Raw genomic sequence first — 13855 nt, forward strand, 5'->3', positions numbered from 1 at the left:
TCCTCTTTTATCCGTCTTGTGGTGACCGGTCTTTATAGAAAGTCTTTGAGATTTGGTCACATTGTAGCACAGGTGACAGTTTTCTGTCCTGGGGTGCACATGACAGAACGGGAGGAAGGATGTCTCCTATGCCATACTGTATCTCAGGTCTGTACATTTAAGGTGTGGGGGGGGAATTGTACTGGGGGACAGACTGACCTGGGGGGGGGGGGATAACTAAGACTGGTTCCTGGGGAGGTCATTTGTGCTAGGGAGGTGAGATTTGAGGGGTGGAGAAGATTGTTCTAGGAAGATGAAATTAGGGGCCGGGGGGGGTGGATTTGTGCTAAGAGGGGGGATTGGAGGGGATTAGTGCTGGGATGAGTGAAAGGATTTGTAATGGGGGGGGTGGGAGAGGATTGGTACTCAGGGGTGATTTGGGAGGAGGGAAAGTATTTGTGCCAGGAGGAGGATTTTTTTTTGGGGGGGGGGATTTGTGCGGATTTTAGGAGAGATGATTTGTGCTAGGAAGGTGGAATTTTAGGGAGAATTTGTGCTAAGAGGGTGAAGTTTGGGGGGGGGGGGGGATTTATGCTAAGAGAGGAGATTTGAGGGGGAGGTGAATTTGTCCCGAGAGGGGGGATTCGGGGGAACATGTGTGCTGGGAGGTGAAATTTGGGGAGGGAGATTACTATGATGTAAGCAGGTGCAGCTAGCAAGTCTGCCACTAGATGGCTTTGTTTCAAATTAGTGTGTGGCAACAGGGAATAGTGTAATGGGTTGTTAGGTTCTCTTTATAGAAAGTCTTCCTGTAGAGATGTCATGGGTGTAGTCAGTGCTCACAGTGCAAGCTAGGATGGGAGGAGCCTTAGTGCAGCTGGGTCATGGGGGATAAACACCCCCCCCCCCCCCCATGTAGTCAGCTATGTATTATGACTGTTCTCGTTTTCGGTGGAAAGGAAATGAGGGAGGGGGGAGGGGGAAGTATGTGTGTGAGATATCTCTGAGATCTGTGTGAAAATTTGCTTCCAGTAAGAAGTGAGAGATTTGCAGAACCAGAAAATGTCAGCTGAGGATATTATATACCAATTTCATATCAATTCTTTTTATCAACTATGAATTTTTTACTAATTTGAAATTACTTTATACTTCATGTATTATTTCTTAATAAGTAATCTGCCTCATTGAGTCGTATGAGTGCTGCCAGCATTGCTGCAGAGGTTGAAGGGGTGGGGGGGTCAGCCTGTCACTGCTCAGACCATACGCCGCACACTGCATCAAATTGGTCTGCATGGCTGTCATCCCAGAAGGAAGCCTCTTCTAAAGATGATGCACAAGAAAGCCTGCGAACAGTTTGCTGAAGACAAGCAGACTAAGGACATGGATTACTGGAACCATGTCATGTGCTCTGATGAGACCAAGATAAACTTATTTGGGTCAGATGGTGTCAGGCGTGTGTGGCGGCAACCAGGTGAGGAGTACAAAGATGAGTGTGTCTTGCCTACAGTCAAGCATGGTGGTGGGAGTGTCATGGTCTGGGGCTGCATGAGTGCTGCCGGCACTGGGGAGCTACAGTTCATTGAGGGAACCATGAATGCCAACATGTACTGTGACATACTGAAGCAGAGCATGATCCCCTCCCTTCAGAGACTGGGGGGCAGGGCAGTATTCCAACATGATAACCCAAACACACCTCCAAGACTACCGCTGCCTTGCTAAAGAAGCTGAGGGTAAAGGTGATGGACTGGCCAAGCATGTCTCCAGACCTAAACCTTATTGAGCGTCTGTGGGGCATCCTCAAACGGAAGCTGGAGGAGCGCAAGGTCTCTAACATCCACCAGCTCTGTGATGTCATCATGGAGGAGTGGAAGAGGAATCCAGTGACAACCTGTGAAGCTCTGGTGAACTCCATGCCCAAGAGGGTTAAGGCAGTGCTGGAAAATAATGGTGGCCACACAAAATATTGACACTTTGGGCCCAATTTGGATATTTTCACTTAGGGGTGTACTCACTTTTGTTGCCAGCAGTTTAGACATTAATGGCTGTGTGTTGAGTTATTTTGAGGGGACAGCAAATTTACACTGTTATACAAGCTGTACACTCACTACTTTACATTGTAGCAAAGTGTCATTTCTTCAGTGTTGTCACATGAAAAGATAGAATAAAATATTTACAGAAATGGGAGGGGTGTACTTACTTTTGTGAGATAGTGTAAGTTGATCATATATTGATATCATAAAATAAAACCCTGATTCCTAGATATACTCTAAAACAGTGCGAATAAATGTGAAACACGATGTGTAATGGGAAAAAAAAACAAAAACGGAAAATCAGAATTTCGCAGTGTAATCGCATGAACTGAAGAAGTCCATAAATGTGGAACATGGATGTGGAATTCATAAGAGACTTCATCAGAAAAGTGCTGATCCTTCGATGATCCCCACCACCTTTCAATGAATGCGCTCACCTCTACGTTGGACCTCTCTTCCTTCCCCTATATGCTGGGGCATGTGTGCTGGGCTCCTCTGGCGTCCTCCTCCTCCTCCTTTGTTCCACTGTTTATCCAGATACCCTTTCTTTAGTGGGGTTTGTGGCCCTTTAAATTGAAAACAATCAGCTCCTGTGATGGACAGCAGGATATGAAGGTTCTCCTCACTTCCTGTGTGCAGCCGTGTCACCTGACTCTCAATATTTCAGCCGTGTCACCTGACTCTCAATATTTCAGCCGTGTCACCCGACTCTCAATATTTCAGCCGTGTCACCCGACTCTCAATATTTCAGCCGTGTCACCCGACTCTCAATATTTCAGCCGTGTCGCCCGACTCTCAATATTTCATTCATATCTAGGTTGTATGCAGCCACTTATCACAAGACAAGCCATATATTATTACCTATAAGGTAGAACGGGATGTCCCAAGGTACAGCCCCCCCCTGCCAGCCCCTCCCACCAACCATGATCTGCCTGCATTGCATAGAGAAGTACAGAGACTCAGTGATGACATCACTGGGTATAAGGTATGGAATGAAAACAAACATGGAAATGTCATTATCATGTTGAAGAGGAGAACCGGGGAAGTAAAATATAAGTAGGGTAAACTTCAGCTTTAACCAATTCCTGGCCGCCCAGCCTATAGCAGAATGGCAGTCAGGTGGGGGCTTTCCTGTTCTGAGTGGTCCTCAATTGACGTCCCTCAGAAGAAGCCACTCGTGTGAGCCAATCAGTGGTGCAGTTTGTCCAAAGGGCATCTCCCATCTTGGTAAAGAGCCTATGATGAAGGCTCTTTACCATGTGATCAGAGGTGTCTACACTGATAACCAGCGCCATGATTATCAGTGCAGCCCCATCAGCAATGGCCACCAGTGATGACAATCAATGCCCAATAATGATGCTTGTCAGTGCCATCTATTAGTGCCCATCATTGCAACCTATCAGAGCCCATCAGTGCCCACAAATGCTGCCCATCAGTGCTGTCTATCAATGTCCATCATTGCCACCTATCAGTGCCCATAAATGCTGTCCATCAGTGCCGCCTATCAGTGTCCATCATTAGACCATAAATGCTGCCCATCAGTGCCGCCTATCAGTGCTGCCTATTAGTGCCCACCAGTGCCACCTATCAATGCTCATCATGGCCACCTATCAGTGCCCATAAATGCTGCCCATCAGTACCCATAAGTGCCACCTATCAATGCCCATCATGGCCACCTATCAGTGCCTATAAATGCTGCCCATCAGCACCCATAAGTGCCACCTATCAATGCCCATCATTGCCACCTATCAGTGCCCATAAATGTTGCCTATCAGTGCCGCCTATCAATGCCCATCATTGCCTATAAATGCCACCCATCAGTGCTGCCTATTAGTGCCCATCTGTGCCGCCTATCAATGCCTATCATTGCCACCTATCAGTACCCATAAATGCTGCCCATCAGTGCCACCTATCAGTGCCCATCAGTCCTGCATATCAGTGCCGCCGATCCGTGCCCATCAGTGCTGCATATCAGTGCTGCTGATCCGTGCCCATCAGTGCTGCATATCAGTGCCTATCAGTGCCGCCTATCCGTGCCCATCAGTGCTGCATATCAGTGCCACCTATCAGTGCTGCATATCAGTGCCGCCTATCCGTGCCCATCAGTAGTGCATATCAGTGCTGCATATTAGTGCCTCCTCATCAGTTTCCATCATTGCAGCCTCATCATCAGAGAAGGAGAACAATGACTTATGTAGCAGAATTTCCAGCCTTGGCGCTGGGATTGGTCTGCCAGGGTTACCGCTAACACCAACAGCGCATTTAAGCTTGTTGCCCGAGTGTGAGAACTGAGACAATGGACAGTCCGGCATCTTTGGTTTTTTTGTTTATTTGATAATGGGGATGGGGGAAGGGAATGAGTGGCATACTCCTCTGGCTCAACTAGTTACAAGAATGGGACACTTGAGCAAAAAAATGCCGCCTAGCGCTGTCTTGGCGCCGGCTGAATGCCGACCAACGCTTACTGGCGCTTGTAAAACTGACTTACTGTCTGTGAACTGAAACTTGACTTCTGATGTTTCCTCACAGCTCAAAAGTCCTGAGCACGGCTCCCTGTAGTCTTCACTGTCTGAGGTAGCCACTAGCAATGATACTGCAACACTTTACACTTCAGGGCCCAAGCGCTGGCACCCCCTTTACTCTTCAGGGTAATCTCTAATACCCCCTTTCCTCGTCAGGGTAATCTCTGGCACCCCCTTTACTCTTCAGGGCCCAACCGCTGGCACCCCCTTTACTCTTCAGGGTAATCACTGGCACCCCCTTTACTCTTCAGGGTAATCTCTGGCACCCCCTTTACTCTTCAGGGTAATCTCTGGCACCCCCTTTACTCTTCCGGGTAATCTCTGGCACCCCCTTTCCTCTTCAGGGTAATCTCTAGCACCCCTTTACTCTTCAGGGTAATCTCTGGTACCCCCTTTCCTCTTCAGGGTAATCTCTGGCACCCCTTTACTCTTCAGTGTAATCTCTGGCACCCCCTTTACTCTTCAGGGTAATCTCTGGCACCCCCTTTACTATTCAGGGTAATCTCTGGTACCCCCTTTACTCTTCAGGGTAATCTCTGGCACCCCTTTACTCTTCAGGGTAATCTCTGGTACCCCATTTCCTCTTCAGGATAATCTCTGGCACCCCTTTACTCTTCAGGGTAATCTCTGGCACCCCCTTTCCTCTTCAGGGTAATCCCTGGCACCCCCTTTACTCTTCAGGGTAATCTCTGGCACCCCCTTTCCTCTTCAGGTAATCTCTGGCACCCTTTACTCTTCAGGGTAATCTCTGGTACCCCCTTTCCTCTTCAGGGTAATCTCTGGCACCCCTTTACTCTTCAGGGTAATCTCTGGCACCCCCTTTCCTCTTCAGGGTAATCTCTGGCACCCCCTTTCCTCTTCAGGGTAATCTCTGGCACCCCCTTTACTCTTCAGGGTAATCTCTGGCACCCCTTTACTCTTCAGGGTAATCTCTGGTACCCCCTTTCCTCTTCAGGGTAATCTCTGGCACCCCTTTACTCTTCAGGGTAATATCTGGCACCCCCTTTCCTCTTCAGGGTAATCTCTGGCACCCCCTTTCCTCTTCAGGGTAATCTCTGGCACCCCCTTTACTCTTCAGGGCCCAACCGCTGGCACCCCCTTTACTCTTCAGGGTAATCTCTGGTACCCCCTTTCCTCTTCAGGGATACAGTCGGGAGACCCCCCCAACCAACAGGCTCACCTGGGAACACATGCCAGCCTAGCTGATAAACAGACAAAGCCCGCTAAATTTTACCCAGCACCTACCTTGGCGGGCGCTACATCTATTTTATTTTATTACAGAAACTCGGAAAAACTTTTTCTTTTCAAAATTGTTGGTCTCTTTTTGTTGATTGTTTAGCAAAAATAACCCCCCCCCCCCCCACACACACACACACACACACACACAGACAGAGGTGATTAAATATCACCAAAAGAAAGCTCTATTCGTGTGAAAATAATGATGAAAATGTCATATGGGTACAGTGTAGCATGACCGCGTAATTGTCATTCAAAGTGTGAGAGCGCTGAAAGCTGAAAATTGGCCTGGGCAGGAAGGGGGTGAAAATGCCCGGTAATGAAGGGGTTAATGAGTGCAGCACATGTCATCTTTTACAATGAGAATTCTCAGATATCACAGTGATGATGATAAGACGGGAAATCGATCGATATTCCTCTACGATGTGATATTTGTACGCTCACTTTTGATTTTCAGTGGTAATGTGCCCCCATGGATTGATTCCTCTTCTGTAGTGTGTGGTGTCACCGATGGATTTCCCTTAATGACATTGATGTGACTGAGCCGATGCAACCAGGGCTGACCCAAGACATTGTGCTGCCTGGGTCCAAGAATGAAATGCTGCCCCCCCCCCCTAAAAAAAAAAAAAAAAATCACGCCACCAAAAGGCCCCCACATCCATTATTTGATATAAATATAAAATTTAGAAAATATTATATATATATACTGTTATCTTCTTCCGGAACTCACCACCGGACCGGTCCACCAATCACCCGCTGTCTGTCCTCAGTCCTCCTGTGTCTGCCACGCCTGCTTCCCTAGAAGATCCCATAAATGCTGTCCATCAGTGCTGCCTATCAATGCCCATCATTAGACCATAAATGCTGCCCATCAGTGCTGCCTATCAATGCCCATCATTAAACCATAAATGCTGCCCATCAGTGCCGCCTATCAGTGCCCATCAGTGCCACGTATCAATGCCCATCACGTCCACCTATCAGTGCCCATAAATGCTGCCCATCAGTACCCATAAGTGCCACCTATCAATGCCCATCATTGCCACCTATCAGTGCCCATGAATGCTGCCCATCAGTACCCATAAGTGCCAACTATCAATGCCCATCATTGCCCCCTATCAGTGCCCATAAATGTTGCCTATCAGTGCCGCCTATCAATGCCCATCATTGCCTATAAATGCCGCCCATCAGTGATGCCTATCAGTGCCGCCTATCAATGCCTATCATTGCCACCTATCAGTACCCATAAATGCTGCCCATTAGGGCCACCTATCAGTGCTGCATATCAGTGCCGTCGATCCGTGCCCATCAGTACTTTATATCAGGTCTCCTGTGTCTGCCACGCCCACTTCCCTAGAAGATCCCACCTGCCCTGTGTGAGATGGAGCGTGCTGATGTCTGCCATCATTGCGCACACCACGATCACCAGAAGGGCGCTGCCCGGAGGAGACATTCCGCTCATACTCATCAGTTTGCAATGGGAAAATTGATGAAAAAAAAATCTTGGGAGGCAATTTGCTGCCCCTCTCAAAGCGGGACCCATGGTAGGGCCGGCCCTGGATGCAGCGGGTGTGTGAAGACAAGGGGATAAAAAGTGACAATCACTGAGGATATCTAAAGGGAACATTCATTTTTTTTATAGTTTTGTGTATCATGGGAAACGCGGAGAAGCTTTATTCGTATTTTTTCTCTTGTGGAGGAACTTCCCATGACTTCCTGTCTTAGACACAACAGGAAATGAGAGGAAATCTCTCCAAAGTAAAGAGAAGCGGTGTCCCCACTGCAAGATTTTTTCCCTCGCCTCCTGTTCTACAGACAACTGTAACATTTTATATTTGTATAAAACTTTGGGGGTTATTTACTACATCTGGAGAGTGCAAAATCGTCCAGGTTTTATTGCTAAAGTGTAATTGAAGAAGCTGAAGCTAAAAGCTGATTGGCTGCCATGCAGAGCGGCACCAGACTCTGACTGCACCAGTTTTAGTAAATCTCTCCTATTGCATCTTTCACAACTTCCAGGAAAACGAAGATAACTGAGAAATGATACGTTACAATTATATTATTTGCATTACGTGGAATAAATTTGTAATCACTGCCAGGCCATTGCTTACATTTTATAAAGGATGTATGTACAGTAAATATATATATATATATACACATTGGTGTCCCCAGAACTTTTTTCAGGGGGGGCATCATTTTAAGGTCACCCATGCTCCTCCCTTTTTTGCCCCCATAGATCCCCCTTTAGAGCAGGCCAGACCAGGGTCCCCCATAGATCCCCTTTAGAGCAGGGTCCCCATAGATCCCCTTTAGAGCAGGGTCCCCATAGATCCCCTTTAGAGCAGGGTCCCCATAGATCCCCTTTAGAGCAGGGTCCCCATAGATTCCTCTTTAGTGTTACCTTTTCAGCTATATTCCCCGTGCTAACAGGTTTTCCTGCACCACCAGGTACTCCAGGCTCTCCCTACAAAGAATATATATATATATATATATATATATATATATATATATATATATATATATATATATATATATATATATATATATATATATATATATATATATTTAGCCAATATGACCCCTTTAGAGCAGACCAGGATATCCCCATAGATTCCCCCTTTAGAGAAGGCCAGGTCAGGGTCTCCCATAGATCCCCCTTTAGAGCAGGCCAGGGTCCCCATAGATTCCTCGTTAGTCTTATATTTTCACCGATATTCCCCATGCTACCAGGTTTTCCTGCACCACCAGGTTCTCCAGGCTTTACCTACAAAGAATATATATATATATATATATATATTTAGCCAATATGACCCCCTTTAGAGCAGGTCAGGATCCCCACAGATCCCCTGTAGAGCTGGCCAAGGTCCCCATAGATCCCCCTTCAGAGCAGGCCAGGCCAGGGTCCCCCATAGATCCCCTTTAGAGCAGGGCCCCCTTAGATCCCCTTTAGAGCAGGGTCCCCAATGATTCCCCTCTTAGAGCAGGCCAGACCAGGGCCCCCATAGATCCCCCTTTAGAGCAGGCCAGGGTCCCCATAGATCCCACTTTAGTCTTACTTTTTCACCTATATTCCCCATGCTATCAGGTGTTCCTGCATCACCAGGTTCTCCAGGCTTTCCCTACAAAGAATATATATATATTTAGCCAATTTGACCCCCTTTAGAGCAGGCTAGGATCCCCATGGATCCCCTTTAGAGCTGGCCAGGGTCCCCATAGATCCCCCTTTAGAGCAGGCCAGGGTCCCCCATAGATCCCCTTTAGAGCAGGGCCCCAATAGATCCCCTTTAGAGCAGGGTCCCCAATGATTCCCCTCTTAGAGCAGGCCAGGAAATTTCAGACGCCCATGTATATATATATATATATATATATATATATATACAGTGCCTTGCGAAAGTATTCGGCCCCTTTGAACTTTTCGACCTTTTGCCACATTTCAGGCTTCAAACATAAAGATATAAAACTGTAATTTTTTGTGAAGAATCAACAACAAGTGGGACACAATCATGTAGTGGAAAGAAATTTATTGGATATTTCAAACTTTTTAACAAACAAGAAACTGAAAAATTGGGCGTGCAAAATTATTCAGCCCCCTTAACCACTTAAGCCCCGGAAGATTTTACCCCCATTCCGACCAGGGGGTATTTTGCGATTCGGCACTGCGTGACTTTAACGGACAATTGCGCGGTCGTGCGACGCTGTACCTAAACAAATTTGGCGTCCTTTTTTTCCCACAAACAGAGCTTTCTTTTGGTGGTATTTGATCACCTGTGCGATTTTTTGATCACGCGCTATAAACAAAAAAAGAGCGTCAATTTTGCAAAAATAACAATATTTTTCAAATTTTTTTATATGAAATTCCCCCCAAAAAAAATGTAAAAATCAAAATTTTTTAACATTTTCGGCCAATTTGTTTTATGCTACCTATGTTTGGTAAAAAAAATCGCAAAAAGCGTATTTTGATTGGTTTGCGCAAAAGTTATCGCGTTTACTAACAAAGGGAAAGATTTTTGTCATTTTTGTTGTTTTTTTTTTTAACGCGTAATGGCGGCGATCTGCGATTTTTTTTGCGGTACTGCGACATTGCGGCGGACAGATCGGACCCTTGACTGACATTTTTGACACTTTTGGGGTTACCAGTGACATTTCTACAGTAATCAGTGCTATATATATGCACTGTTACTGTAAAAATACACTGGTAGTGAAGGGGTTAACTTTATTTGGGAGGGAGGGGCTGTGTGTGTCCCTAGGGGCGTGCTTTCTACTGTGATTGGCTGTGGCTTCAGCTGTAAGGACACTGATCAACGGATCTACATAGTAGATCCATGTGATCTGTGTCTTTGCAGCGAGGAGAATGACAGGCAGCTTGTTTACACAAGCTGCCTGACATTCCCCCTCTCCCCCGCCGATCGCCGAGTGACCGGCGGACATCGGGTCCGCTGGTCACATGCGCGGGGGGGTCCGTGACCACGCGGGAGCGGGAGCGCGCCTCCGGGGGCGCGCGCTCGCTCCCTAGACCCTCACAAGCAAGCAACGTAGCCTTACGTTAGTTTGCCTGTGAGGGGCTGACCGCCGACGTAGATAGTCGTGCGGCGGTCGGCAAGTGGTTAAGTTAATACTTTGTAGCGCCACCTTTTGCTGCGATTACAGCTGTAAGTCGCTTGGGGTATGTCTCTATCAGTTTTGCACATCGAGAGACTGAAGTTTTTGCCCATTCCTCCTTGCAAAACAGCTCGAGCTCAGTGAGGTTGGATGGAGAGCGTTTGTGAACAGCAGTTTTCAGTTCTTTCCACAGATTCTCGATTGGATTCAGGTCTGGACTTTGACTTGGCCATTCTAACACCTGGATATGTTTATTTGTGAACCATTCCATTGTAGATTTTGCTTTATGTTTTGGATCATTGTCTTGTTGGAAGACAAATCTCCGTCCCAGTCTCAGGTCTTTTGCAGACTCCATCAGGTTTTCTTCCAGAATGGTCCTGTATTTGGCTCCATCCATCTTCCCATCCATTTTAACCATCTTCCCTGTCCCTGCCGAAGAAAAGCAGGCCTAAACCATGATGCTTAAAAAAGGTATTCTGCACAGGGGTCAGAATCAAAGGAAGGTTAGATGGTCGGCAAAATTAGGGACACAATGTAAGTGTGAACAATAGCAGTTTATTTAAAAATTTCTTTTGTATGTATATACAAAACCGTTCAGATACAGCATTAGTATATTGTAGTAAACAAAACCAGTGTGAACATGAAACGAGACATACAACATGAAACAAATAACAGGGTACCGGCCGGTGCATTAATTAAAGTAAACATCAGGGGGCGATAAAGTTATCGTTTAAGCGGTGGGGGATGTCCAGACGAAGCTACGCTACGTTAAGCGAAAAGCGTTGACGTCATCAACACCGGCGGTGCACACTCAACGTTCCAGCGTGGATGGCGGGCGGAAGCAAATGAAGCGAGGAGATCCGGAACGGCACTTACACCAGCGGACGGCAGGAGCTGCACTTACCTGAGAGATGCTCCACTTACCTGACCTTCGCTGATCGTCCTATGAGCCGGTGAGTTCCGCTCCTGCCGTCCGCTGGTGTAAGTGCCGTTCCGGATCTCCTTGCTTCATTTGCTTCCGCCCGCCATCCACGCTGGAACGTTGAGTGTGCACTGCCGGTGTTGATGACGTCAACGCGTTTCGCTTAACGTAGCGTAGCTTCGTCTGGAAATCCCCCACCGCTTAAACGATAACTTTATCGCCCCCTGATGTTTACTTTAATTAATGCACCGGCCGGTACCCTGTTATTTGTTTCATGTTGCATGTCTCGTTTCATGTTCACACTGGTTTTGTTTACTACAATATACTAATGCTGTATCTGAACGGTTTTGTATATACATACAAAAGAAATTTTTAAATAAACTGCTATTGTTCACACTTACATTGTGTCCCTAATTTTGCCGACCATCTAACCTTCCTTTGATTCTGACCCCTGTGCAGAATACCTTTTTTATGCGATGTCTGGTTAGGTCGGATATGTATTATTACAATACAGGGATTGACCATAGCATCCAAAATCAAGTGCTCCAACAAAACCACTTTTATACCAAACCATGATGCTGCCACCACCATGTTTGACAGTGGGGATGGTGTGTTCAGGGTGATGAGCTGTGTTGCTTTTATGCCAAAACATAACGTTTTGCATTGTTGCCAAAAAGTTCGATTTTGGTTTCATCTGACCAGAGCACCTTCTTCCACATGTTTGGTGTCTCCCAGGTGGCTTGTGGCAAACTTTAAACACTTTTTATGGATATCTTTAAGAAATGGCTTTCTTCTTGCCACTCTTCCATAAAGGCCAGATTTGTGCAGTATACGACTGATTGTTGTCCTATGGACAGAGTCTCCCACCTCAGCTGTAGATCTCTGCAGTTCATCCAGAGTGATCATGGGCCTCTTGGCTGCATCTCTGATCAGTCTTCTCCTTGTATGAGCTGAAAGTTTAGAGGGACGGCCAGGTCTTCGTAGATTTGCAGTGGTCTGATACTCCTTCCATTTCAATATTATCGCTTGCACAGTGCTCCTTGGGATGTTTAAAGCTTGGGAAATCTTTTTATATCCAAATCCAGCTTTAAACTTCTCCACAACAGTATCTCGGACCTGCCTGGTGTGTTCCTTGTTCTTCATGATGCTCTCTGCGCTTTAAACTGACCTCTGAGACTATCACAGTGCAGGTGAATTTATACGGAGACTTGATTACACACAGGTGGATTCTATTTATCATCATTAGTCATTTAGGTCAACATTGGATCATTCAGAGATCCTCACTGAACTTCTGGAGAGAGTTTGCTGCACTGAAAGTAAAGGGGCTGAATAATTTTGCACGCCCAATTTTTAAGTTTTTTATTTGTTAACAAAGTTTGAAATATCCAATAAATTTCATTCCACTTCATGATTGTGTCCCACTTGTTGTTGATTCTTCACAAAAAATTACAGTTTTATATCTTTATGTTTGAAGCCTGAAATGTGGCAAAAGGTCACAAAGTTCAAGGGGGCCGAATACTTTCGCAAGGCACTGTATATATATATGTTGGTTTGTATATGTATGTATGTATGTAGTGCTGAGGTCAGAGAGCTACCATGTTAAATACAATGATAATAAAGTATCCAATCTAATGCTGTGGGTGAGGGAGAATGGTTACAATGTAACATACATGGAATATACTTCCCCACACCTCCACCAATCACCACATTCACACGGAGCATGCATTGTTTATTTAATGAAATGAAAACATCCTTCCAATACACATATTACATCCGCACACTTTCTTTCTCAGTGACAACGGCCACGGGGTGAATAGAGGGTGAATCTCTCCAGCGGGGACACAGACACAAGTTCTGATTAAAGTTTGGACTTTTAGTAAACTTATGGTGGGAGGGTTGTAAGGTGTAACCAGTCCTCCAGGATCAGCAGAGGGGGAGGGGGGAGGGGCTGGAATTCTGGGAATGTGCCCAGGATTAACCCTGTCCTCGCTGACACAGCTGCACCTTGCTCCTGTCCACAGTGATTCTCAGGACTCCTGGGAGAGGGAGGGGGAGGGGGGGGGGGGCAGGCAGTGTGAGGCCTGCATGATGATCCTGTACAGACCAGCCCAGGAATTTTACTGCAGGAAAAGTCTCAGGAGACCAAAACCAGTGACTCCAACAGCAAAACCAGTGACCTCCATACTGGGGTCTTAAACCTTTCCCCTTCCTGAGCCATGGCTGTTGGATCTTGTATTTCTAATCCAACTCCACACAGAAGGATAGAATCCCGATCTGAGGTTGTGCAGGATCCAGTGACTACCCCTAGGATACCTTGCAGGATCCAGTGACCCCTTTCTTAGCATACTGTGTGGGATCTAGCAACCACTCTTTGGATGTCCTGTTGAACAGAGTGACCACTCTTAGGATCTCCTGTTGGACCTGTTGACCTCTTAGGATCTCCTGTTGGACCTGATGACTTCTCTTAGGCTCTCCTGTTGGACATAGAGACCTCTCTTATGATCTCCTGCTGGACCTAGTGACCTCTCTTAGGATCTCCTGTTGGATCTAGTGACCTCTCTTAGGATCTC

General features: G+C 46.4%; 1 pseudogene across 1 annotated transcript in view; it reads right to left on the minus strand.

The window, feature by feature from the left end:
- The window catches only part of LOC309545902, a 1177957-nt pseudogene that overhangs the window by 522293 nt on the left and 641809 nt on the right, over window positions 1–13855 (minus strand). The gene's annotated exons all lie outside the window — the stretch shown is intronic.

The sequence above is a fragment of the Pelophylax lessonae genome (genome assembly GCF_965119305.1).
Source record: "Pelophylax lessonae genome assembly, chromosome: 2".
Lineage (NCBI taxonomy): Eukaryota > Metazoa > Chordata > Amphibia > Anura > Ranidae > Pelophylax > Pelophylax lessonae.